General features: G+C 43.5%; 1 protein-coding gene across 5 annotated transcripts in view; it reads right to left on the bottom strand.

Moving 5' to 3' along the window:
* Positions 1 to 27,430, bottom strand: part of MAP2K5 (mitogen-activated protein kinase kinase 5) — a 316,196-nt gene that overhangs the window by 13,134 nt on the left and 275,632 nt on the right. The window lies entirely within an intron of this gene.

Here is a 27,430-nt window from a genome sequence, read left to right as displayed (position 1 = left end):
TTTACAAAAGTTACCATACCTCTGCCTGGAACCTATTCCCTGATCCTCTCTGCAGAATTCTTTTTACTTAAATTGTATTTTATTTTTTAATGAACAAAACCTGATTTTCTCCCCCCTTCCAGAAAAAAGAGAAGCAAAAGCTTCCTAACAAGTCTGCATATTTGAGCAAAACAAATTCCTTCATTTCTCTCTAATTCTTACTCATTCTTCAGTTCCAATCTCTCACAAAGTCTTCTCTGGCCATTTCAAGCCTTCTGAGAGCAGCCCTTGTACACGGCACAGACTGGCGCTTACAATGATGCCTGCTGAACGCTCTCATCCATTGCTGGACACCTACAACGCCTTGAGAAATGACCGTTTTCTGTGCATGTGTCTTGTCTTCCAAGTTATGTTATAATCCTCTGGAGGAGGGAGCTACCTACCGCCTTGTGCTAGTTTTCCTTCTGCCTAATACAGAGTGGATCCTCAAACGAACATTCATTCATTGATTGAGCTGCTCTTCTGTGGGTCCTTGTAAGCCATGACCTTTCCTCCGGGATTTTAGGTAGCATTTTTTTTAATGTCTCTGATGTACAGCAGTATACAGTTGACTGGAACAAAGCAAAATCATTGCATTTCCCGATTCACTGAATAAATCTTATAACTAATGGCCTTTTGATATGTAATATAGTCTCCTTTTATTGCCCTCACTTGTTTTACCCAGTTTGGCATCAAGTTCACGAGAGGTTGATACATGATTCAGTTTTTGTTGTTGTTGTTTTTTAACCCTTCCCTTCCCTGTTAGAATCAATCCTGTGTACTGGTTCCAAGGCAGAAGAGTGGTAAGGGCTAGGTATCTGTATTTATATTTTAATTGGGGATTCTTTTTTTTTTTTAAACTCTTACCTTCCATCTTAGACTCAATCCCGTGTCTCTGTTCTAAGGCAGAAGAGTGGTAAGGGCTAGGCAATGGGGGTTAAGTGACTTGCCCAGGGTCACACAGCTAGGAAGGGTCTGAGGCCAGATTTGAACCCAGGACCTCCTGTCTCTAGGCCTGGCTCTCAATTCACTGAGATACCCAGCTGCCCCTCAAAATTCGATTTTGTTTGGGCCAAGTCTGATGTTTCAGAAGTTCTGAATTAGTCTCGTGTGGGTAGAAGCACATACAGTGCGTGATTAGTGCTGGCCACAAAATGAAACCATATTAAAATTATGACTTGTCCTAAGTAATTAGCACAGGCAGCCAAGTGGCACAGTAGATAGAGTGCTGGGTGTGGAGTCAGGAAGAAGAGTTCAAATCCTGCCTCAAGCAACTATGAGGCCCTGGGCAAGTCACTTAACTCTGTTTGCCTCAGTTTCCTCTTATGTTTAATGAGCTGAAGGAAATGGCAAATCACTCTCATATCTTTGCCAGCAAAACCCTAAATGGGGTCATGAAGAGTCAGATATGACTGAAATAATTGAACAAAATTAAATAGTTATGTAGGAATTCGTTACTTGAGCATATTTGGGCTAAAAAGACTTTTGGTCCAGAAACTTTTAATAGTTTTACCCATTAAAATGAGAAGGCAGCTAGGTAGTGCAGTGGATGGAGTGCTAGGTCTGGAGTTGAGAGGTCCTGGGTTCAAATCTGACCTCAGCCACTTCCTAGCTATGTGACCCTGGGCATGTCACTTAACCTCCAGGGCCAAACCCTTACCATTCTTCTGTCCTAGAACTGGTACTAAGACAGAAGCAAGGGTTTAAAAAAACAAAGCAAAACAGAATGAATGGAAGTAGTGTTTTGTTATATGAACATTTTCCTTTTGGGCTATTTTTGAGGAATGGATTTTCTTTATATAGAGATAGATGCATCTTTAATGTAATATTATATACGTTATTTGTATTTCTTCCACTTTGCCTCCCAAACACACATTACCCTCTATGAGAACAGCAACCATGCCTTATCTAAATTCTGTTTCTTTCTGAGGGAGAAGCGCACAGTAGGACTAAATAAATATTTAGTGAATGAATGGCTGAAACTGGTTCCATTCACTGGTCCTTTATCAATCAATCAATCAATCAACCAAATTTTATAAAGTTCCTACTCTGTGTCAGGCATTGTGCTAAGCACTAAGAATACAAAGTCCAAATGGAAATACTGTATTTACAGACTGGGATAGCTTAGAATCATAGAATTGGAAGGAGGCTTAGAAATGTTTTTGTCCAATCTTTCCATTTTCCCATGAGAACCCGAGGCCTAGAGAAGGGATGGAATTTGCCCAAGGATTGACGGTAGAGATGAGACTCGCTGAACCACTCACTGCTTTACCAATATGAGGATACAGGGCTTCAAGCTTCACCTTTTAGACTGCAAAGCTAGCAAGGCAAGTTTTACAGATTTGGGATCAGTTTCCCCTTTGGGGCAAGGTGTGCTTGGATCTGAAAAACAGTGTGAGGGAGATAATAGTAGACAAGACGGAGTTGTGAACTGCGCCTGAAGAGGGTCTAAGGGTGGCATGCCATTCCTGAATAAGTAAAGTAAAACAAATATTATTAAAACTCTCCCCCAGAAGAAAATTGGGACTCAGGCCCTAGTGGTGGAGTTGTGATCTGATCCATCCATTCTGGAGAGCAATTTGGGACCATGCCCCAAGGGTGTGTGTACCCTTTGATCCAGCAATACCACTACAAGGGCTCCCCAAAAGGGAAAAAGGACCTATTGGTAAAAAAGGATTTAGAGCAGCTCTTTATGTGGTGGCAAAGAATTGGAAATTGAAGGGTTGTCCATCAATTGAGGAATGGCCGAACAAATTGTGGCAATGATTGTAAAAGAATCCTATGGTGCAATAAGAAATGATGAGCAGGAGGATTTCAGAAAGGCCTGGAAAGACGTATGTGAACTGATGCAAAATGATGTGAGCAGAACCAGAAGAGATCTTTGCACACAGTTATCAGCATTGTTTTTTGATGAAAGACTCTGAATAATCTACTTTTTCTCAGCAATACAGCGATCCAACACAATCCCAGAGCCCTATAAGGGCCACCTGCCTTCAGAGAAAGAACTGAAGGAGTGTGAATGCAGACCAAAGCATTTCTCCTTTATCATTATTATTATTATTTTGGTTGGAGATGGCTCCCACAAAATGACATAAAATGGAAAAGTGTTTTATGTGACTGCACATGTAAAATCTATACCACAGTGCTTAACCAACTCAAGGAGAAGGATGGGGAGGAGGAAGGAAAGGAAAGAGAATTTGGAACTCAAAATTTTAAAAAATATGAATGTTTAAAAAATTTCACATGTAATTGGGGGAAAATAAAATATTATTGCTAAAAGGGGGAAAAAGCCCCTCTGATAATACAATACTTGGATGCAATAGAACATTAAGAACTTAAAGGAGAAAGAAAGGCCACTGATTGCAAAATAAGGTGAGTTCACAAGCCCTATCTCAGAGAGAACTCTTATGCTGGTCTTATAACTGGGTGTAATTTGATGTGGGCTGCCCTTCAAACCAGTCGGACTCACCAAGGCGATTCCCAAGGGCACAGAGATTTCAAATGTAATGTTCTATATTCCAAGAACTTGCTTCCTGAGCCTCAGCTTTCCCATGCTTTCTTCCCCTCTCCCCAACAGAGTGGCACCCTTCAAGCCCTTCATTTTATTTTAAGGCCTTAGAAATGGTTTGCAGCTGTGACATGCCATTTCAATCAACCTTCCTGAGTTTATTCTTCACAATTGCTACAGAAATAGATGTTTCCCCCCAAATATTCAATTATTAGCAGTAAATTGCTTACCGCTAGCCATTCTAGACTGTACACAGCAAACTAAACAGGTCAAGGAGCTCTCAACCTTTCATCTGAGCAGATCTATGTGTTCCCACATACAATAATTGGTCAGAAAATGGCCCATTGAGAGAAGAGAATGTTTCCAGAGGACCCCATGATTCATTCTGGAGCTCCCGATTACAGCGTGTGGCCACAGGATCAGCATTATCCAGTGCTGGGAGGGAGAAAAGCCATAACTACAAAGGCTACATTAAGGTGGATAAACACACAAGTGGCTGGCAGAGTGGGAGGTTTGTGCATTTAGGAGTTGAGCTCGTCCGGACAGCAGAAACTCCTCTGACCATCTTTGGGCCCACAGTTTGCAGAAGGTTCTACCTCTCCAATCTCTCTCTTCCTTTCTGTTTCCTTTTCCCTCTTTCAAAAGACAAAACACCCCAGAGTTCTGATATACTGTCTCTCAGAGATTTTGTCAGAATATTTTAAGCTGGGGGCAGCTGGGTAGCTCAGTGGATGGAGAGCCAGGCCTAGAGACGGGAGGTCCTGGGTTCAAATCTGGCCTCAAACACTTCCCAGCTGTGTGACCCTGGGCAAGTCACTTAACCCCCATTGTCTGGCCCTTACCACCCTTCTGCCTTGGAACAGGGACACAGTATTGAATCTAAGATGGAAGGTGAGGGTTAAAAAAAAAAAGAATATTTTAAGCCACAGTCTCTCACTTATTTATATTTTTTACTGAACCCAATTGTGAATGCCCTGACTCTTGGAAGAAACTGGCTACACACGAGGAGCAAGAATGGAGGCAGAGAGGTGTCGGTCAGCCCACGGGCCACAGAAAACGAGTCAGCCTCTCATCTTTGGCAGGCATTCTGCAGACTGCTGGCCAGAGCCCAGCACCTTAAATTTCCCAGAGTGCTTCATAGCCACTAATTTGTGTGGCCAAAGAAAGTAACTCAGTAAGCAAAGGAGGCTATTTTCTGAGATCTTATTAGCAGCACATAGTTAAATAGTCATACATGTTTTTCAAGATATGAGCAAAACAACCCCTTCCCCTCCTGACAGTAACCTTCTTGAAAGGTAGAAATGATTTTAATTTAAAAAAAGAAAACCTTACCTTCTGCCTCAGAATCAATACTAAGAATCATTTCTACGACAGAAGAGCAGCAAGAGCATTTGGGGTTATGTGACTTGCCCAGGGTCATAGCACCAGATGGTGTCTGGGGCCACATCTGAAGCCAAGTCTTCCCCTGGCACTCTATCCTCTGAGCCCCTTAAGAGACGGATGAAATCAAAAGGACCTAAAAATCAGAATGTGTCCCAGGCTGGAGGATCTTTTAAAACAGGCTTCCAGCCTCACCAGGCAGAAAAGCAGCGATGAAACAACAACAGAATCACTCATACAGTTTCTTTTTGACTTGCTTTTTAATCACGGTTTGTTTGGCTCCGAGTAAAACTAGAAGATGTTCCAGAAGCGATCCCCGCTCACTTACATACATCAAAGATTTGGGGGGTGTGGGGAGAAAGCACAAGGGCAGGGAGAGCCTGAGCTAGGATGATAAAGGTCAGCCATTGGGCCTGCAATAGAAGCCCCTCATAGGAAGTCACCCGAGATTCTAGAGGTTCTTCACTATTTTTCACACACACACACACACACACACACACACACACACACACACACACACACACACACGCTCCCACGGACTTGGGTCATTTTGTATTCTGGCAACAATAAAAATCATCAACCACGGAACCTCCTTTTAGCCTTGAGCAATATTTTCTAAAACAAAACACAAACAACCTGCAGGACTTAAGTATTCTGTTATTGATTCACTGTGGTTTGCAAGGTAATGTTGAAGAAAATTAAATGTATGGAAGCTTGAAATGTGTTTTCTGAGGCAGTGAATGGTGTGACCTGTGTGAACTGAGGTAGGGTCGCTGGTCATGCCCATACAAACTAGCTAAGGGAGGAGACTGAAATGGTTCTTGTACCGATACCCTAGTTTACGTTCACTGAAGCATCCTAAAGTTAGTAACATCATCATTTTGTTTTTAAGAGGGTTTTGGTTGTTGTTCAGTCATTTTTCAGTCATGCCCGATGCTTTGTGACCCCGTTGGGAGTTTTCTTAGCAAACATACTGGAGTGGTTTCCTATTTCCTTCTCCAGCTCACTTTACAGATGGGGAAACGGAGGCAAACAGGGTTAAGTGACGTGCCCAGGGTCACACAACTGAAAAGTATCCGAGGCCAGATTTGAACCTGGGAAGAAAAGCCTTCCTGACTCCAGGCCTATCTTCTGTGCCAACTAACAGCCCTTTAGAGCACATTCGATAATATGCTGCCTTGTAGAAACGCTAGAGGTGCAGAATTGTCCATCGAGTTCATTCCAGCCCATTCATGGCGGCAATCCTATGTTTTAAAAAGTTATGGCTGCTGCGTGTAAGCGGTGGTGGGTCCTACCCAAACTAAGAGGTCTCGCCTAACGCTCTACTGATAAATGACAAGCCAGTTTTCTGAGAATCAGTTCAATTAAATGTATTGCCAGGTTGGCTGTAGGTGGATGCATTTTTGGTCCCAGAAACTCTCTTTTTAAGCCCTTCCTTTTTTGTCTTAGAATCAATACTGAATACCCGTTCCAAGGCAGAGGAGCAGGAAGGCTGGGCAGCTGGGTGCGGTGACTGGCTCAGGATCGCACCGCTAGGCAGGGGCTGAGACCAGATTTGAACCCAGGCCTTCTTGTCTCCAGGCCTGGTGCTCTAACCGCTGTGATCTGTCGGAGCCTCTCCTCAGATCCTCAGAGCTGGACGGAACCGAAGAAGCCATTTAGTCCTGCAAAAATTCACTCTAAAATATATACAAGAAGGGAGGGGAGACCAGCTGAAAAGAAGCCACTGTTTTAGGAGGGGGGTTCCCACCCCGACGAAATCAAAGAGCCCCGAAAAACTCAGCAGCTATTTTGGAACTACTCTGCGCCCATCTCGGTCGAATGCCCCCAACCCTTTCCAGCGAGCACGGGCTCTGAGATTTGGCCTCCCAAATGCACATCTAACTGAAACATTACACTATCCTTCGCGGTTCGGGATGGGAAATGACTAATTTCCCTGAAACTGAAATTTGCCTCAAATTTTATTAAATAGCATAATGCGTGTTTAGTGGAACGCGACTACACGGTCCAAATACAGTCGTCCTTCACTCTCTGAAACAGCTGAGAATCTGGATGGAGGCAAAAAGTCAAAACAGACGTCACAAAATCAATGCGCTTCTGAAGTTCATTTACTTTACTTGTAAAGGAGATCCTCCTAGCCGATTCATTTATTTATTTTAATTCTTCCTTTCTGACTTAGAGTCAATATTAAGTATTGGTTCCAAGGCAGAAGAGTGGTAAGGGCTAGGCAAATGGGGTTAATGATTTGCTCAGGGTCGCACAGCTAGGAAGGGTCTGTGGCTTCACTTGAATCCAAGACCCTGCCATCTCTACACCTGGCTTTCTATCCACTAAGCCACTTGGTTTCCTTCTAGTCGTTCTTTATACCCAATTTCAGCATGACTAGTTATGCCTGGTTTTCTAGGCCACCACAAATGAGGAGAAACACATTAGAAAGGGAAGGCATGGAGGTGGGAATAGACAGTAGAATGAAAGCTGACAGCTTGACCATGAGAGAGGAGACCAGAAAACCCAAAAAGTAGACACCAAAACTTTAAAAAACACGACATTTTGGGGGTCTTTTATGGGAGGGCAAAGAATCTGATATTTTATACTAAATATATACAAAAGTAATCCTCGATTACAACATAGTACATAGAACAATTGGGGTTTGAAATAATAATCTTAAATGATCGAGAAAGGTTAAATTTTGCTCAGCGTAGGCTATTGAAAAAGAAATAGATGTTTATTAAAGACCCCTATAAAATGTTTAATATTTTTCAAAAATTGGCACTTGAAACTTCATTTATTTGGAAAATTCGCTTATGCAGAAAGCTTCCTTCCCTGATGATGCTGGATAAATGAGGTGCTACTCTAATGAGTTTTAAAATGTCAATAGTAAATTCAATAAGCTCTCAGGCCCGCCATCAATACTTTGAGCCGGATTCCTTTCCCACTGGGGTCACCACACAGTATTGTGCAATGTCAGAGGCAGACAAAGCCATCAGACCCCTTGAATTCACTGAAGACATATGGGGCCGTTTGGGCCCCAAGTTTACCCTGGCTTTCTCTCCAAGAGAGTTTGATTACTTCTAAGATTTATGGTGGAAAAGGGGGGGGGGGAGGAATTAGTTCGCCGAGCAGATTTATCACCTCATCTTGTTTTTTAATAACATTAGGGATGCCATCCTATGACATAATGCCGGAATGACTGCAGGGCAACTTAGAAACTCAGTGGGAAGTTTTATATTTTGGGGCATGGAACATTTTGACTTGCAAAGGTCAGGTAGGAAAGGACCAGGGAAATGAGCCGGAGAGATGGTCAGAGAGTGAGTGTCAGCCAGTCTAATTTTCTGTGTCAACTCTGAAAATTAGATAAACAATGACAAACCAGGCTTTTTAAATGAACTTGTCACTTCTGGTTTTCTTGATAAAGGGTAACATTTTTCAAGTCCCAGTGGCCCAAAAGACAGATTAACCCTTGAGAGGGTAAAGCCCATTAGAAGGTTACATAAATGTTTAAAGCACCCCGTTTGAAAATAAGAGACTTAGTTCAAACCTATAACCCTTAAAAAAGAGAGTTAATTACCCTTGAAATTTAAATAATTTTCTCCTGACAATTAAGTGGACTCTGTCCAGAGCCAAGGGGCCCGGCATTCTGCTAGACTGTCACAATATCTCTTCCCAAATTCTGCTTCCCTGAATCTTTCTCATTTTTTCCCACCTCGACCTCTTGCTTTATTCTGGAAAAGTGAACTGAACCCTGCCTAGCCTGAGCAGTCCTAGCCAAGCCTGGATTCTCAGGGTGTTTGTTTCTTGCCTCACAATCATATGAGAGCAAAGAATCCTTTTCTTATCTCTGCCTGGCTCTGTTATGAGGAAGCAACGTATCTAGGGATTTACTAGAGTCTTATTTAGGGAGTACAGACACTCATTTTGCTGTTGCTGTTGTGGGCCTACATTTCAGCCTTGACAGGTTCCCCTCGACTCCCATTAACAACATCCCTGATGCGTGCCTGGCAAACGGGCATCAGTGCCGTCAATGGCTGTCCCTCGTCACCTTTGTTTGTCAACTCAACTTGAGCCAAGTTAGCAGACGTTTATTAAATTCCTACCCTGTGCAAGGCACTGGCAATACGAGACAAACTTTAAGTATCTGCCCGCTGGGAACTTACATTTGTCTGGAGGAAGACAACATGCGCACAATTAAATAAATACCAAGGGTGTATACATACATATATATATATATATATATATATATATATATATAGAGAGAGAGAGAGAGAGAGAGAGAGAGAGAGAGGGAGGGAGGGAGGGAGGGAAAAAAGGAGGGAAGGAGGGAGAGGGAGGGAGGGAGTGAGTGAGAAGGAGGGAGAGTGATGAGAGGAGAGAGAGAGAGAGGAAAGGAAGAGAGACAGAAAGGACGGAGGCAGAGAGAGAAAGAGAGAGAAAGAGGGAGAGAGGGAAGGAAGAGAGACAGAAAGAGACAGAGAGAAGGAGGGAGAGAGAGAAAGAGAGAGGGAAAGAGGGAGAGGGAGACAGATAAAGAGGGAGAGAGGGAAGGGAGAGAGACAGAGAGAAAGGAGGGAGGGAGAGAAAGAGGGAGAGAGAGAAAAAAGAGGGAGAGAGGGAAGGAGAGACAGAGAGAAGGAGGGAGAGAGAGAAAGAGAGAGGAGGGAGGGAGAGATGAGAGGAGAGAGAGGGAGGAAGGGAGAGAGAGATAGAGATAGATAGATAGAGAGAGAGAGAGAGAGAGAGAGAGAGAGAGAGAGAGAGAGAGAGAGAGAGAGAGATGATAGGAGAGAGAAGGAGGAAGGGAGAGAGAGAGAATGCACATGAACAACTGGGAGAACTGTGAAGGGATGAGGAGGGAAAGAATTCCAAACATCAGGGATAACCTGAAAGGCAGAAAGCTAGAAGATGCCAAGGAAGACTGAGCTAAATGACCTGTCTGACTGTTACAGAGAATATGATATGAGAAGAGCAATGTGAATAGGAGCCGTGCTGTAGGAATTATCAGCCACACCTGGACTCCAATGAAATGGAATTAGAATGAGGAAAAAGAATAGACTCTATGATAATCAAGTACTTATCAAGTGCCAGACATCAAGATGTGCTGGGAAAGCAAAGAAAGACAACACTAGTCCCTGCCCTCAAGGAGCCTACATTCTATCAACATAGAGTCAACATGTAAATAAATGGGCTCATTTAAGATACACAGAGATAGAAGGAAGGGTCATCTCAGAGGGGATGACTCTAGCTGCTGAGGGGAGCAGCAAAGTTCTCTTAAAGAAGGCAGCATGAGCTAAATCTTGAAGGAAATTAGGGATTCTAAGCTAGGTGGTAGAGAGGAGAGAGTACTTTCTGGAGTCAGGAAGTCTCATCTTCAAGTTCAAATCTGGCTTCAAACATTTCCCAGCTGTGGGACCCTGGGCAAATCACTTAACCCTGTTTGTCTCAGTTTCCTCATCTGTCTAATGAGCTGGAGAAAGAAATGGCAAATCACTCCATCATTTCTGCCAAGAATGACCAAGATAAGACCCCAAATGGGGTCATAGAGAGCTAGGCACAAAGGAGAATGACTAAACAACAAAATGAGGCCAAGGAGGAGAAGCGTGCTAGGAATGGGGGCAGTCAGTATAAATGCAGAGGGATGGAAGATGGAAGTGTCCTGTGTAAGGAGGCAGAAATAAAAGGGCCAGGGTGAAGACCCTCTCTAATTCTTAGGAGATGTAAGACTTATGGATTCTTCCATAGATATGAGGGCCTCAAGAATTAGGGCAAAGGGGACTTGCTTAAATAAAAAATATTGCTTTAAGGAAAGGTGAACAGTGAGAAAAAAGTAGAAGTGGAAATATTGGAGACCTGCCATTCTTACCACAAATGCAAAAGTTCTTCTTGAATATATTCATCAGATACAAACAAATGTCCATTGGGATGGAAAGACTTATAAAATGTCCATTCATGAAAGGAGGAAGAAATCAACTCTTTCTGCTGGTTTTTGCTAGTTTTATAAGAATAAATTATAATTCTTGGTTAAAAAAATTTGAAACATTAAGTTGTTTGCTTTTCATCTCTGAGGTAATAGGGAGGCACTGAAGATTTTTGAGTAGTGACACAATCAGATTTGTATTTAAGCAAATCAATATGGCAGCCATGTGGAGAATGTATTGAACAGAGCAAAAAAAAAAAATGGATGCAGGGAGACCAATTAGAAAGGTATTTCAATAGTGCAGAGAGATATTGTTGAAAGGATATCCTACAGTGACCCAAGACACCAATGTGCTTATTTGGAGATAAAGGGGATTGTTACTAGGTTAATGGCTATTTAATGCCCAGGACAGCTTTTCTCACATATTCAAAAACTGCCTAGGCTCTCCACTGTATCTTCTTTTTTTTTTAATTAATTACATGATTCAAAATTGTGCCAGTGAGAGCAATAATTCAAAAATATAATCTTAACCAAATAAGGAAAATATATATTATAAGGGATGACACTGTGAAGTAAGTAGGAGAAATATGGCTTTGGTGCCTCTTCTCCTCTGGCGTCTAGTGCCTTCAGGTTGTCCAAAGTATCTCACGTAGGTCTCCCCTTAGCACCCCATGCTCCACAGTTGCCTCTGGTCTTACTTCTCAATCAGGAAGAAAGTAATATGATTAATAGACACTGAAGATAGGGCAGCCAAGTGGCACAGTGGATAGAACATTGGGCTTGGAATCAGGAAAACTTATCTTCACAAGTTCAAATCTGATCTCAGATACTTATTGTGTGACCCTGGAAAAGTCACTGAATATGGCTTGCCTCAGTTTCCTCATCTGTAAAATGAGCCGGAGAAGGACACGGCAAACCATTCCAGTATCTTTGCCAAAAGAAAGTCCAAATAGGGTTGTGAAGAGCTCAGACTCAGTTGAACAACAATAATACATCGAAAGTAGGCAGGATCTACTTTATGCCTTTCTATTTTTTTATATCTTTCTTTTTTTGATGCCTCTGTGTAGGTGTGGCCCTGTAGAGTCCTAGATTTTTTCAGAATTTGTGCTACACGTGGGTGGCTTCGAATGCAATGTGCCCTGTGGACAAAGACATCTCAAGGGGAGATAGGGAAGCTGGAATTGGCTGGCTTAGAATTAAGACCCCCCCACCCCCCATTCCTGAAGGACCCTTATCAGCCGTCAAACTGCTTTTCCCTTGCGTTTATGCCAGAGAGGCTCAGTTTACTTCCTTTTCGAAACGGGAATGAGGAAAGCCTCACCTGGAATCGGGATTCAGTGTAACTAAAAATACAAAATAGAAAAAAAAAGGAATCCCAACTGTTGCACTCACACCCAGACTATCGACAAGATAGCAGTGCCCTCAGACAGCATTTCAAATACAGTTTATTAGTGTGTGATATGAAAAGGGTATTTTTATTGCATGATATAATGCAATGGGACCTTGGGCGCTCTGTGGAAAGACCTCACACTCAGAAGTGTAATGAACCCATAGTCCCAAAAACATTATACTGTACATTAACCTATCATTAATGGCACATTAGGGCTAGGGGCATTGCACGCTTGCTGGGCAGGGCTCCATCAGGACAGTATTGAGAAAACCACACAGTCTTCCCAGGCTTAAAACAAATAGAGAAAATAAATATTCCTGATGTCTACAGGCAGCTTTAAAGGAAGTTCAATCCCTGCTTTGCGTGGCAATTTCTGAGTCTGTCCTCTGCAAAGAGGAAGGGGGAAAAACCAACAAAACAAAGAGAAGGGAAAAGAAAGTCCTGGCGCCCACTGTCACGGGTGCCTATGCCGGCACATTGTGAACAGAAAGTACCTTGGAGAGGGCCGAGGCCTCACAGGGAATCGCTGGTCTGGCCTGTATTTTTATAGAATCTTGGCTTCTTTGGCTTAGAGTGGATCTTAGAGATCTTTAGTTCATTTTACAGCTAAGGAAAATGAGACCCAGAGATGTGAGGCGCAGCATATTAGCCAGAGGACCGGAGGGAGACGATATGGGTTCAAATCCCAGTTTTCTTGGGTGACCGTGGGCAAGTCATTTGAATTCTCTGCATTTGGTCTTTATTTATAAACTGAGGAGGATGGAGACTGAATGGTTAGTTAAAGGAGTCTTCCAGCACTAAATTCTGAGAATGTGATACTAGGTGACATATATATATATATATATATATATGCATATATATAATATATTATATAGATAATATAAGAACAATCCAGATGGAATTGCTTGCCAGTTCCAGGAGGCAAGAGGGAAGGAGATTGGAAAACTTAAGTGCAAATGTGTTATTACATGGAATTGGTAAAAAATAAACAAATTAAGTGATTTCTAGAACGTCCCATAGCCACAGAGGGGCAGAATTGGGATCAGAAGCTAAGCCACCTGATAACGGTACGAGATGATGCCCAGATGATGGGCAGGGGAGAGTGAGGGGGCGCAAGAATGTGCTATTTAAAACCTCTCTATTTTATACAGCAACCCCAATAGGGGACCCTGGGATGCACGGGTCTGCCCTTTCATCCCCACCGATTTCTTCTAAATATATAATATAGCACTGGATCGGAGGCCTCTGTCATTCAATAACTGGGTATACCTAGTTATTTCATTTATCATCTGTGTTGTAAATACGTGTTTATATATCTTTACTATAATATATGTAAACTATACTAACGATCTCATCTGTTACTTATATTAAAATATATTTATATTTATTTCTATATTTACTATGCCTATAGGAGATGAAATAACTAAGAGTACCCAACTACTAACAGAGGCTTCTCATTCTATTCCCCTGAGACCTGGACAAATATCATACAGGAAAACAAACGCGGGAAAGCAGGAAAATGGGCTGGCTTGGCTCTCCCGCCTGATTCCCCCCAATGGAAGCCCTTGATATTATTACTTGGCTCCAACCTGTCCTTACAATCACTTCCTCTTGCACCGTCTATATTCCTGCCAGGGGAGCCTCCCTGAAGTTCCTCCTGCGTGTTGGTCCATCTCCTCCGCATGGGCCTTGCCATAAGCTCTACTACTTGGAATCATTCGCCTCCTACAAAACCTTTCCTAATCCTCCTAGTTTGTGGGGCTTCTCCCCCCTCTAAAAGGGCTTTTACACTGGATTTTGTATCCATCTTGTACTTACTGATTTTTGTGTATGCTCCCCCTCACCCCGGAGAAGAGAACTGTTTGGGAACTGGTTGGTGTCTGGTATTCTCCATGTCTAGCATACCGCAGACGCTTACTAAATGCTCCCAACATGGTACTGAATCGTCCTAGAACCTCTCTTTATTTGGGGAGGAAAGGAAGTCTAGAAACATCAAGCCATCAGGCTGCTTATGCTTGGGCACTCGGTGTTGAAACGTGGGAAGAGAAAGGTTTCTGAATTGACTTCAGCCTGCAGGCCCAGTCTGGACACCCTGCTCTGATGGCCCAATTCTCTTCTCCCCCAAAGAGGGGATATTGGGAAATCGTCCAGGAATCTTGACCACGTTTCAATTTTTGCTCTGTGGTCTGACCCAATCTTTTTATTTGCCATACAAAGTTTGTTCTCTGCTTCCTCCTTCCTGTCCTCTTGACAGCTAAGTCTAGTTATTTTCAGATAAAAAAGACTTCCTACCACTATTTTAAAATGTTAGGTTTTATTTGTCCTAGGGTCTGCTAACATACGCTGTAATTAAAATGTTGATTAGTAAACGGTTTAAATATATGACAGACAATGCAGTTAGAGCCTACAGTTAGGTCAATATGTGATTTAGATTTGCCATTTAAAAACTCTCATTTAAATTTTGCATACATTAATCACTACCATACTTCAATGTTCTGATATCCACCTGACTACAATATTAAAATAAAACTTGCTGCCCCAGGGAAATCCTACTTATTCTTAATTGTTTCGAGGCTTTGATGGGCTTTTAATCTAAGATTAATTTATGCAATTTTAAATAACTCTTCTTATGATTAATAAGCTTGAAAATTAAAAGGAGTCTAAAGCAATTATAATGAGCATTTGGTCATAACCTCATTAGGAGAAGGAGTGAAGGATACAGCTCTGGAATTCTTACAAGACTACAATTTAAGGTTACTTTTAGAGAAGTCAAACATAGTTCCTGAAATTGCAAAGGCAGGTTAGCAAAGGTCAGTGTTAAAATGACGGCTAGCTAGATTAGCATACTAATGATTTCCCCCAACAGTGACAGAAAGGACACTGAAAGAAGAGACAGAAAGAGACAAATGAACTGTGCTGGAAAGAAGCTACCAGCTTAGACCCAAGTTTCTTATTATTTTTGGATGGCCTCAGCGCTCCGAGTTCTCTGTTCAAAACACCCGCTTATGCCAGAAAGTTGGATTCCATCTAGCCTGGGCCGGAGATGGCGCTACATGTGATTTTTTGGCCACTTTGCCTACGATTACTTAGAGTTATCGTGTCGCTTCCCAGCCAAGGAAGCTGCGATGGCTTCTGACGACGTCAACGCCAAACTGTGCTCTGGGTGCCTCGCCAAGCTGAACCTGACGGCCCGGCCTGAAACGAGCTCATCACAGACCTAGAAATGGAAGGGATGGCCCAGGTCGTCCCGTCCGGTGCCTCCATTTGGCAGCTCCTTGGCTCGCGGCTCCAGCAGGGCTCCTCTGCCGAGTTCCCTCCACGTGAAGGGCTAGAGGTCGGGCCCAGAAGGGTAGGACGGGCAGGAAACTGGCCGCCAACGCTCACCGCCCTGTTCCTCAGCATGAAGCAACAAGCGTCGCCCCCTAAAACTCCGGAAGCGTAGCCCGACGCTAACCACCCGCATCTCCCCGGGAGGGCGCCATTCAGGCCAGTCTTCCTCATCCGAGGGGTGACACAGAGGCCCGGGCAGAGTCCAGACGGCTCATTGGGCTTTTTTGACCCGCTCTTCTTTGTTGGGAAATGGAGAGAAGAAGGTGGGAATAAACACAACTGGGCGGATGAACACGTTCCAGAGCGAGTCCATGCCCAAACAATCACGCTTCATCGTTGAAGCCTCCGGCCTTCTGTCTCAGGATGCACACTATTTCTGGGTTCCAAGGGCCAGGCAATGGGGGCCAAGTGACTTGCCCAGGGTCACCCGGCGAGGAAGGGCCTGAATCCAGATTTGAACCCAGGGCCTTCCTTCTCTAGGCCTCACTCTCCATCTGCCAAGCCACTCAGCCCCCCCCCCCCCCCCATGCTCTTTGACAGGGTGGCTGCTGCGATTCTGAACGACACTCCCAGGAAGCCGGGCTCCGTGGCTGCTTCGGGGCCCTGCGGCCTATGGGGCCGCTGCTCCGGGGATGGCCTCTCCATGAACCCACAGCCCTTTACGTCTCCCCCAAGCCCTAGCGGGCCTGGAGCCCCACCCCTAGGAAACTGCTCTTTGCTGTAACTGCCAGCCCAAAGGCACCACGAGTTTCTCCGGCAGGAAGGTGACATCCTTCTGGAGAGCCCAGCAATCAGCAGAGCCCACTTGGCCTACAGTTTGGCTCCGGTGACTCGTTATGGCGTCCGCCGTCCGCTGCTCCATCTCGGGCGGTTAACGAACAGATCGATGGCTGACTATTGGGTATTGGCTCCTCCTCCCTCGGCGCCCCCCTGCAGAAGTCATTAGTTCAGTGGAGCTCCCCGGGAGCCGGCCCCTGCCTCCGCTGTCATCCATCTCCGAGGCCTGCAGGGAGGCGGAGCACCAAGGAAAAAGGATGCTCCGGTAAACTCCCTCACACAAGGGTTTTGTTTCTTCTCTCTCGGGGTCTTGCGGACAATCTGGGGTTCAGCCGAACTAGGAATAAAAATCCCCGCGTCTGCCTCTCCAAACCAGCGTAAATAACAGCGCGCCTCCTCGTAAACGACAGAAATACACGTGCACCAGACCGACGGAGTTAGGCTCTTATCCTTGTCGCTGTGTAGATGCATTTTTGCATCGGTGATAAAGATTCTTTTATAAGAAATAAAAGCTTTTTTAGGCTCTCCATGAATGGGATTCCTGCTAAGTTTACCTGGAGAGCTAAACGAGGCCCTCCTTCTTGGGGGCAGGCAGAGGGAGGGCTCACAGGCTGGGAAGGGGTCTGCGGAGGGAGGGAGAGGCTGTGTGTGGCCCAAGGCAGCAAGGAGGCTTACAGTTAGAAGAGCAAAGGGAAATGGGCTGCTAGAGAAGAAGGGCTCCTCTCCTTGAGACCACTTTTTTTTTTTTTAAACCTTCTGTCCTTGAATCACTACTATGTATTGGTTCTAAGACAGAAGAGCGGTAAGGGCTAGGCAGTGAAAGTGAAGTGACTTGACCAGGGTCACCTGGCTAGGAAGGGTCAGAGGTCAGATTTGAACCCAGGGCCTCCCATCTCTGAGCCTGGCTCTCCACCCTGTTGTCCCCTAGGACCACCTTTTTGGGTATAACATAGGAGAGGGACTCTTTTGTGTGTGTGTGTGTTAAATGAGATGGCCACGAAGCTTCATTCCAGTGATGAATTCTGCGATTGTGGCATTTAGACAGAAAAGGGGAAGACGGTCACTCTTCATTACAATGTGTACTCTGTCTCCGAGGATGCAGGGACATGTATGTATGCATGCATGGATACGTGTGTGCATGTCCATAATTACATGCATACATAGATATTGTTTTTCAGTTGTTTCAGCCCTGTCTGATTCTTTACGCCCCCATTTGGGGTTTTCTTGCAAAGATCCTGGAGTGGTCTGCCATTCCCTTCTCCAGCTCATTTTACAGATGAGGAAACTGAGGCCACCAGTTCTTATGTATGCTTACAGGGGGCAGTGAGTGGATAGAGCCATAGAGCCGGGTCTAGAGTCAGAAAGACCCGAGTTCACACCCGGCCTCAGACAATTCCTGGCTGTGTGACCCTGGGCAAGTCACTCGCCTCCACTGTACTGGCAAAGGAAACAGCAAACCTTTCCAGTATCTTTGCCAAGAAAACCCCAATAAAGGGGCCGTGAAGAGTCAGACGGGAACAAGCACGTGCGGTTGCCCCTGTGCACATACACAGCGATGCGCCGAGGCCAAGGCCGATCCTGGGTGCCACGGCGTCCGCTCCATGCCAGGTGCTTAGGAAACATCTCCCTAAGTGTGCGCCTCTCGGAACACAAGAGGGATAGTAGAGCGAATCCGCGTGTGGCTCTCCCTGGCCCAGACGACAAACAGGCGTCCCTCCTTTCTCCCTCAGGTTACCCCGTTTGTAAAGGCCAGGTGAGCCAGCCGGCTCAGCAGGATGGGCCGGGGCGGCCTTCCAGGGCTGGGTTCCTCGGAGCCTCCCCTGAGTAGTTCTGCTCCCCAGTGCTCAGGGGTCCCCCCGGCCCGCATTCCACAGCCGAGGCTCCCCACTTGGTTGGGGAGTTGGCGCAAGAACATTCCAGAAGCAAGGCTATAGCATTTTTTTCCTTCCTTTAAAAAAAATCATGTTTAATTTAAAAATTAGAAACTGGAGCAGGCTGTGAGCACAGGGGTTGATTGAAACAAAATTTAAATTCCTGTCAAGCCCATTTAAACACGGGGGCCTTTCATAGACAATTAGCTGCTCCCTGTGAATGCTGAATAAACTCAGGCCTGGTCACTGTTAGAAGAGAGAAACCTACTGTGAGGCACTGAAAAAAAATTAACTAAAATCAGGCTGTATGAAATATCTAGCCTTGCAGTGGATCACGGGGGCCTGGAAAGTGTAAACAAGACAAAAATCGATTCCTTAGTGCCCTCAAATCAATCCCCCAAAATGGTTGGGGCATCTGTTTCTGCTAAATTTTGTTTACTCGGGCAGATTTGCTGTAATTGCAGTTGTTTATCTACCATTGTCCCCGGGGCCCTAATCTCCCGATTACTAATACTTAACACTCATTTCACATCTAAAGCTACTTCTAATCCTCAACAGGTTTGGGGGGCTCTTAAAATTATTGAAACCACAGAGACAGGAGACACAGCCTCTTTGTGAAAGGAACATTTTCTTATCTACTACCAGCTGGGTCCAATCATCACCAGGGATGGCTACAACAAAGGTGCTAAAAGGCTCTTTCACAAAGACTGCTGCTCTACTGGGGATTCAGTGGATAAAAAAGAGCTTTGATGGAAAAATCTGAACAAGAGGCTAGAGCAGTCCAGCCAAATAAAGTTACTGTCATAATCAAATGCTGTCAATCACAATGAAAATCCAATTAAAAATGTTGCAGCACGGCCCTCTTAAGTGGAAAAATGTCCCTTATTTATACACATTTTTGTCAACCCCACACTAATTCTACAATTGGAAAAGTACTAGTATTAATTGATTTTTTTTCCAACTTAAAAAAGAAACAACAAACCCAGGAGCCTTCTGAGGGACTGAGGTTACATACGGCATGTTGGTATACAATTAAGAGTTAATCAAGGCTACCTTTGAAAATTCCATTTTTATTCGCATCAGGGGAACCTTAACACAAATGGTACCTATTCAGCTACTTCTATGCTGGAGTTGGTGATCATTTATATTTTAAGAGCAGAGATAAGGACGAACAAGAAGGAAATTAATATAGGTTTCAGCAAATGTCTCTCTCTAATGCATAATAATAGCTGATGTTAATTCTGGACTTAATATTTAAGTCTGTCTTGAAAATGAGAGAAGCAAAGGCCCGGGCGTCTAGTCCCTTCCGCTATCCTCTAAATGGCCAACTGAAGCTCCAACTGTCTGTACACACCGTTTGGACCCCACAAATAATTAGGTATCGACAAAAGGTCTCTCTAAAACTGCTTGGCCCACTATCCCCAAAGGTCTCTCTAAAAACTGCTACAAATTAAAAAGCAAACAACCCATTAAACAAATCCAGCTGGTACAACTGTAAATAGGAGGCTTCTAATAATTTTCTCTAGCTCTTGAAATTCCTGGTTAGAAGCATTAATAATGGATAAGAATTGCATCTATTTATTGATAAGCACTTACACTAAAACAACGTCGCCACCTTCGACAACAATTCCCAAATCCCAGAGAACTCGGTCCCCGGACCCTTTTGTGCTTGCTTTCACAGCGAGCCGGGTGTCACTGTGCCACTCTTGGTGGTTGTCACCCCAACTATCATTCCCGAAGGCTGGCCAGGGGAGACTGTCCAGCTGACGTGCTGCTGCAGACCGAAGGCCACGCGTTTTCCGTGTTGTACAAGCAGCAAGCTTGGGAAGCCTGCGAATCCCTGCGACACGCTCAGGATCCTGCTGGCAAGGTAGCCTGGGCTGGGCTCCATTTGTGAATTAAAAAGCTAACTAGTCAAGTGAGGAGGAGCTTAGGGTCCTCTGCAATTCCCCAGAACCAACTTCCTGACAATGTGTTGATGCCACAGAAGGAACCGCCCCAGGCCTGGGCAGGTACACTGTCTCGCACTGTGTCCAGTGGGCCGTCCCCAACAATACACTCCCCAAAGCCTAGGCCTCGTCCTTCAGGAATTTACCTACTTGGGGAGCTGGCAGCAGTGGACAACCTGCCCCGAGCAGCCACTTGTCACGGGCTTTCGGACACGGGCAGCACGTAAGCGCGGCTCGGAGGCAATGGAAGCTGAAACTGGACAGGAAGGAGCATGGAAGGAATGCGGGGAAAAGGGAGGCTGAACTTTCCAATGAGTTAAGTCAGAGGCTCATGCGCAAGGCTCTTCCAAGGATCTGCGCCCTTACCTTAGTTGACAGAGGACAAGTCTGATTTTGAAGGGTGCGCCCCAGGGTTAGGCTGTTTCTGGGATCGTCTGTGCAGAGTGGAGCACAGGATTTGGGTTCTGGATGGAGAGCTGCTGTGAACCATCAGCGTGACCTTGGGCAAGTCACCTCAGGCGCACGGGGCCTTGCTGGTCTTGTTTATGACGGCAAGGGCCGGGGTGATCCTTAAGGTCCCCCCCCTTTAAGGGTCTGTGATTCTAAATCTCATTCCAGCTTGTTTGATGGGGGGTGAAGCAATAGTCTGGGGAAAGGGTGAGTTCAGCTGCTCAACAAAGAAGGCAGAGGCCAAGCAGCAACAGCCGCGGCCTCAGATGGCCAGAGAGAACCGCAAGAGATTTGACGGAGAAAAACAAAGTTGTTTTTAACTTGTTGAGAAACGAAAACTGTCAGAACACTGTGATCAAGGAATGACAGATTTTATCTATCTGTAACTCTCTAACTACGTGCATACATATATACATATTTATATATTTATCTGTTATAGTCTTGTCAAAAGATTAAGCGGTCGCCTCTATGGGAAAACAAAGCTTGTTTTCTGGGGTTATAATCTCTCTGTTCTTGCTGAAGTGCTAACTTGTCATCAAAAACTCAAATTAAAGCTGTCTGATTTAGCGCGATCTCAAGCATTCAGCCAACAATTCCACGGATGTAATTATATGCAATTAAAAAGCTCAAATCAACTTATTTGCTGGTGGAGTCCTACTTCTAAGCAGACACAAATAGATGCTTATAATAGCTTTGGTGTTCTTCAGAATTTTAAAATTAAATTATAAAAAATCCCTCACATTCCATCATTGTAGTTGTCAGTGGACACTCCCATCACTCTTGGTAGGATTACTTGTCTTCAGAGAAAATATTCAGCTGAAATTCCAATCTCAGAGCAGCATTCCCTCAAAATCTAAATTCGTAAATTAATAAGGTGCATTGCTCCACCAGATGGATAACCAAATACAAAAATAACAAAAGGCAAGGATGGGTGGCCAGGAATCTCCAAATATGGCCTGAAAGACACAATTTATGATGTAAGCCATATATCCCGGACAAGATACACCCAACTGATTGTGGCCAAGTTCAAAATCACTTATTAACCATCATTGGTAATATCCTACTTTCTGGATTCCCCAGGAATTTCTCCTTTTCTCCACATTTACATTCAGGACAGAGACAAATCTCAGATCTAATGAAAAGTCTGGCCTGATGAAAACTATGAAGAGAAACTCTTGGTCTGGCAACAAAGAAATTTTTTTTGAGGATCTCTAAGTTACAAAACTGGGATTTGAATGTTTCAGGGGGAAAAATAATCTGATTTGATGGTTTCTCTTTTTTCCCCTCTCTTTTTAAAGGACTGCAAAGATGCCCAATTTAATGTAAATCTTGATTTAAGTGCTGAGACAACAGCCAACCATCAAACTATCTGAAAATGTAATTACACTCTATAGTATTAGGATCAGTTTTGAAAAAGCAGAAAAACCACCACCAACGATTTAATTTAGAGAAGTTAGGCAAGCTAACATCTCTTCAAAAGTAATTAAATGTTTAAACAGATTTTACTATACCACTTTGCTGTTTCTTAGCCCTAAAACACTGCCATCCTTTGTACATAAAACCTGTTCTGAGAAACGGGAATATCTTGGGAAAAAAATCCAAAAGCATAGCTTTTATTATGATTTAAAGATATGTATATTCCTTCCCCTGCTCCACAGAGACTTAGGGAAAAAAATTAAATGACTCAGTCAGATCCGGCAATGATTTCTTTTCTTTGCAAGTAAAATGACTTGAGTTCAAATAGCAAATTTTAGTCCTGTGCAACTTTTCAGGGCCTATATAGGAAATGGAACCTGAGGGAATGCTAAATGATGATGCTCTGCTCTGGAATGTTCAGGGATATGCACAAAATACCAGGCAGGATTACATTATAAGAAAAACACACACACACACACACACACACACAACACAACATGTTTTTAAACAATTACTAAAGCAGTATCATAATAGCATAAAGACAATTTCTGCGCTAGCTTGTTTTCTTGAAATTCTCGTTGCCACTGAACAGCTAGAACAGATAATAACTATTAGTAAATCAAACTTCTCTGCAATATCCAGCTGTGTCTCACGCATTTACATACAGATAGAATGGGTATATGTTTTTAATATGTATGTGCTACGTACTTTTACCACAGCTGAAGTGCATGCTACAAAGGAGGAGGAGGAGAATGGGAATAGAATCAGCATGAGATAATAAAGTGGCCTAGATAAAGTATTAGCCAGTGATTGATCTCAAACAGGGGATAGGCTGCTTCTTTTTGACCTGATTACTTACTATGCATAGATTCCATTAAATAGAGCTTAGATATGGAAAGCTTTTCTGAGAAACAGTCTAAATGCATAGATGGATCTATAGTATTCTGAGTCAAATTTCTAAATGTTCACATGAATATCTGCCCCTCCATACCCTTTCCAGACTGTGTACTCACTCCGTTCTGCCCATGTCAATATTCAAGATGAGACAGGGAGGGGTGGTGGGGAAGATGAAAGGGGTCTGGCTGAAATCTGGATGGAGAGCTCATTTTCACTGAGGAGAATCCTATCGGGAGGGCCCCAATCAACCGAAAGCATCCACTTCCCTCCCTTACTCCAAGGGAGTGAGACCACCAAACAAATACTGCTTTGCTCTAGGGGCCAATCCAAACCTTTTCACATTTGATTGGCTTCAAAGATAAAGAACCACCCTGAACTCATTTCCAAGCCCTGCCCGCATTTGGAGTCAGCAGCTGCAAGGTCTTTTCACAAGTTTTCAATTTAATAGAGTGAGTAAATTCATTCATTTGTGCTAATGAAGCTTCCACTTCCCAATCCCCACCCTGTTCTGGGATCCATAAACACCACTTCCATCTCTCTGGGCCACCCTTAGAGGAAATCTGTTCTCAGGGCCAATTTGCTTATTTCAAAGAAGAGGTAAGTGAGAATCGGAAGAGCAACGTGTCCATCATTACACATCTGGTTTAGTGTTGGGGCCAGGCCTAGAGCATAGGTCTGAGGGCACTGGGCCTCTCTGGCTCCTACCCCATCTGTGATCCTAAACCAGTCTTCTGTTTACACTGTTGGAAAGCATCCCTGGTGAATGTTTTGTTTGACTACGTCTATTTATGACAAAGCCTTCTTTCCTTCCTTTTTTTTCTTTCTAATGGGAGGAGGGTAGAAGGTTGAGGGAAGATAGGGATAGGATAGTACCTAAGGAAAAAAAAAAGAAATAAAAGGTAAGAAAAAGAAAAAAGGAAACGAGAATTAATTGAGGCATCTTTTAAATATAGAGAACAGAAAGAAGGCTGGAATGAAATAGAAAACAAGCAGGACAACTTTGAAAGCTACAGGTTGAAAATATATCCTTTAAAGGAAAAGTGCACTGAACATAGACATGATGTTTCAGGACAATCCTGTCTTTCTGTTCTATTTATTTATATATATTATATATATTTCATATATATATATATACACACATACATGGAAATGTCTATTTTATTTGTTATTTGTTATATGCAGAATAAAAATAAAGAAGAAAATAGACCTAGACAGATTTATTTTTCTAGAGGAATGCTTTCCAAGCAACATAAACAGTTTTTATAGCCCTAAGTCTCCGACACCATCAGGAATTCATTCTTTTGTTTTAAATAATTTTAAAAAGAATACTTAGTAGAAAACCTGATGCAAACTGTCTATGCCAATATTCTTAACCCAGGTGTGCTGCATTCCCCCAAGTCTATGGGCTTATATTTTGTCTTATAATCTCACTAACTTCAAGGAGACAATCGACTCTGAACATGTAATTTCACCATCTCCTTTGAATTATTTTCTTGGCAAGGAAATTGATTTTTTTCTCACATGTAACATAATGTCATTGCTCGGCTAGCCCAAAACAAGGGCTAGGAGCCCAACACCTGGCTAAATCTTCCATTTTCCCTCCACCGGAAACGAGACCTTTCCCCAAGTGTAAGCATTCCCAAGCCGTAGGTAGCATCAGCAAAGGTTTTATCACCTGATTCGTATATGGGAACTTCAAATGTGTTCATTACTCACTGCTTAATCACCAAAGGGATCTAAAGAGTTTGGGATCTTGCCAGTTTGCAAATGCTGACATAGTCATATCTAGCTTTTTCCTTTTGGCCTTAAGCAGACACCAAGTGCAGATGTGGCCGCTTAACCAGAGGCCACATTTTCCCCGTGGAATACTTGGGTTACTTTGACCCTAATGGAGCCTTTCTCCATCGGAAGGTGCAGATGTACACTTGCATAGTGGGTTCAGGAAAGGAAAGAAGAGACAAGTGGGCACGAGGGCTCTTTTTGAGATGGCAGAATTTCTTTCCAGAATTACTAGTTGCTTTACTAAAGGCCACCTTCGAGGGTTTGGCTCTAGGATGCCAAATTCCAAGGGAATCCTGCAACAACAGGTATTGGAGGCTGAGGCATGCAGAGTGAGGAGCCAGTGACCAGGGGCCAGGCATTCTCCTCTTCCTCCAATACCTGTGCACTCTCAACAGGGTTATGATGGTGATGATGACAATGATGGAACTTCAACCCCAACAACTATACCACAGCAACGTCATGGCTAACCAGGCTCCCTGCATTCCACTGTATTTATATTAGTGACTGCTAACTTTAGCCTGGGTCAGAGCTGGGACCTGGTCTCTGACGGTGAAACGTTAACCTTTACTAGTCCCACCCCATTCACCTAAGGTTTTTTTCAATCAAAACTGAAAAACAAAAGATCATAAGGGGAGCCTCAACGATGCTGCAAGCCTTAAAAAGTTGCTCTAACCCAAGCTGTGCAGGCCAAGCCGGTCTCCAGCTGGTTGGAGTCACCGAGCTTTGGAGATAAACTGTTCTTTTCCAAAAGAAAGCCATCCCCCCCTTCCCACAGTGACAAATGGGCTCTGCAGTTCATGCATTCCTGAGGAGGCCCTCGGCTTCCAGATGGGAGTGCCATCAAATAGGTTGCAGGCAGAGAGGGGAAGGGAAAAATTAAAGCCATTAATATGCTGGAAGGAATGAAAAAGACTGGGCCTTCGAAAGGTGGGGGTCCCCAAGATGAGAGGTCCTGTCCTTCAAGCCAGAGACAACTCAGTTTTCCACTAATGCACATCGAGCCTAGCCCTTTGGCCCAGGATCAGCAGGGAGGGCTCATTTCTCTTGGGAGTCCCTCTAAGAGCAGGAACAGGAGTCATAATGCAACTCCAAGCACAGTCCCCACTGCTGTCTGCCTTGTGTTTGATCTCTTATGGAGCAATGGGTGGCTCATTCTTGTTATACCTCTGGGCATAAATCCATTTAAAATAAAACAGCAAGCAGTACTAGAAATAATGTTAAATATTAAGTACAGGACAATGCTCTCTGTGACTAAATTTTTCATTATATTTTATTGATTTATTGATATTTATTAATAAAAAAATAAAAGTGGGGTAGCACACGCCAGGGTGTGTAGTTGTAAAGAGATATATCTAGGTATGTAGCCACATATATCCCTGTACACATGCTTCCAAGGCACTGAAAGTACTCACCCTTTAGCCCTGTCTTTATGACTTGACACCCTGGAGTGGTGTTCCTTATGAAGATATACATACATATATATTTATGGGTGTATGTGAGATCTGCAGATGTTTTATTTATAAGTGGCCGACTCATTGCAGCATTGAAACGTGCATTTACAAACAGATATCTGTTTTATGAAACCCTATTCCTTTGTTTTAATAGCTAAGCTATCCAGCCATAGCATAATAATGCGCAAGGTAAATGGGTCTCTATCTCTAGAACCTGTTCCAAGTTTTCTCAGATGTGACTAACTGCAAGAATTTTCCAACCATCAAGACCAAAAAAAAAAGAAAAAGAAAAAGAAAAAGAAAAAAAAGAAAAAAAGACAGTCTCACTTTAGGCACTGAATCTATAGGGATATAAATTGGAAAGCTTTAGGGTGAACTTTAACTTGAGACTACCCTGAATTCTGGGATTTTGCTCCCAGGATAATGTTAAGGAGGTAAGTACCTTCCTAGAGAGCAGTCATGCTGCAAAAGCTAAATATTGGAGTTTTTACTGTCCTAAGGTGACATCTGCAGAGGAAAGAAGTTATGGACATTTAATTGTGCGGTTATTGCATCTGATTTCTAAAAAAGAAAGTGCTTAGAGGACGTAATATGAAAGGCCCCCCCACCCCCCCAGCCGATATCCTCAAGATAAACCTTTTCAAAAGACAAGCAGGAAAATGTAAGGAAAATTACTCCAGTGGAAGTCCTTTAAAGGTAGGACTGGGCTACGAAACATTAGAAAAGCATAGGCTACAATTATTACTTACTAATGCTAGATACTGACGTTATTCAAACAGCTTGTGCATTGTCAAATCAACAATCTGTACTAAATAAATGACCATTTGGGAATTGTGGAGAAGCATCTCTGTTCCTCTCACTGCCGGACTAAAAACTGTCATTTGTAATCAAAGGAGGCTGCCTTGGAGCTGAGAACACAGCACTAGAAGCCTTGCAGTTGCCTCTTTCTAAGGAAAAGACCAAAGATTCCCATTAACTTGATCTTTTGCAGCCAATCTAATTTCATCCTGCACGAAACCAAGAGGAATCCATGCCACGCTCAGCATTTCCTGTAGGATTACATTAAAAACGTAATACATTGACCACCTCTGTTTTCAATCTTCGGATTTGGAAAGGTTGAAATGGCAAATAACAACAAAGAATGACCTACATTAAGTTGTAATTCTTGGGCTGGGCTTTGCATTAAGCTTCAAAATGGTGTCTTAAAAAGAAAAAAAAAACCTGAAAAAACCGAGATGTCTCAAAAACACTCACCTCAGTGAGGTAAATAATTTTGCCCTCATTCAGGCAGTCTAGGCCA

The sequence above is a fragment of the Monodelphis domestica genome, chromosome 1 (genome assembly GCF_027887165.1).
Source record: "Monodelphis domestica isolate mMonDom1 chromosome 1, mMonDom1.pri, whole genome shotgun sequence".
In the NCBI taxonomy this organism is placed as follows: Eukaryota; Metazoa; Chordata; class Mammalia; order Didelphimorphia; family Didelphidae; genus Monodelphis; species Monodelphis domestica.
This window is presented reverse-complemented; position numbering and strand designations above follow the sequence as displayed.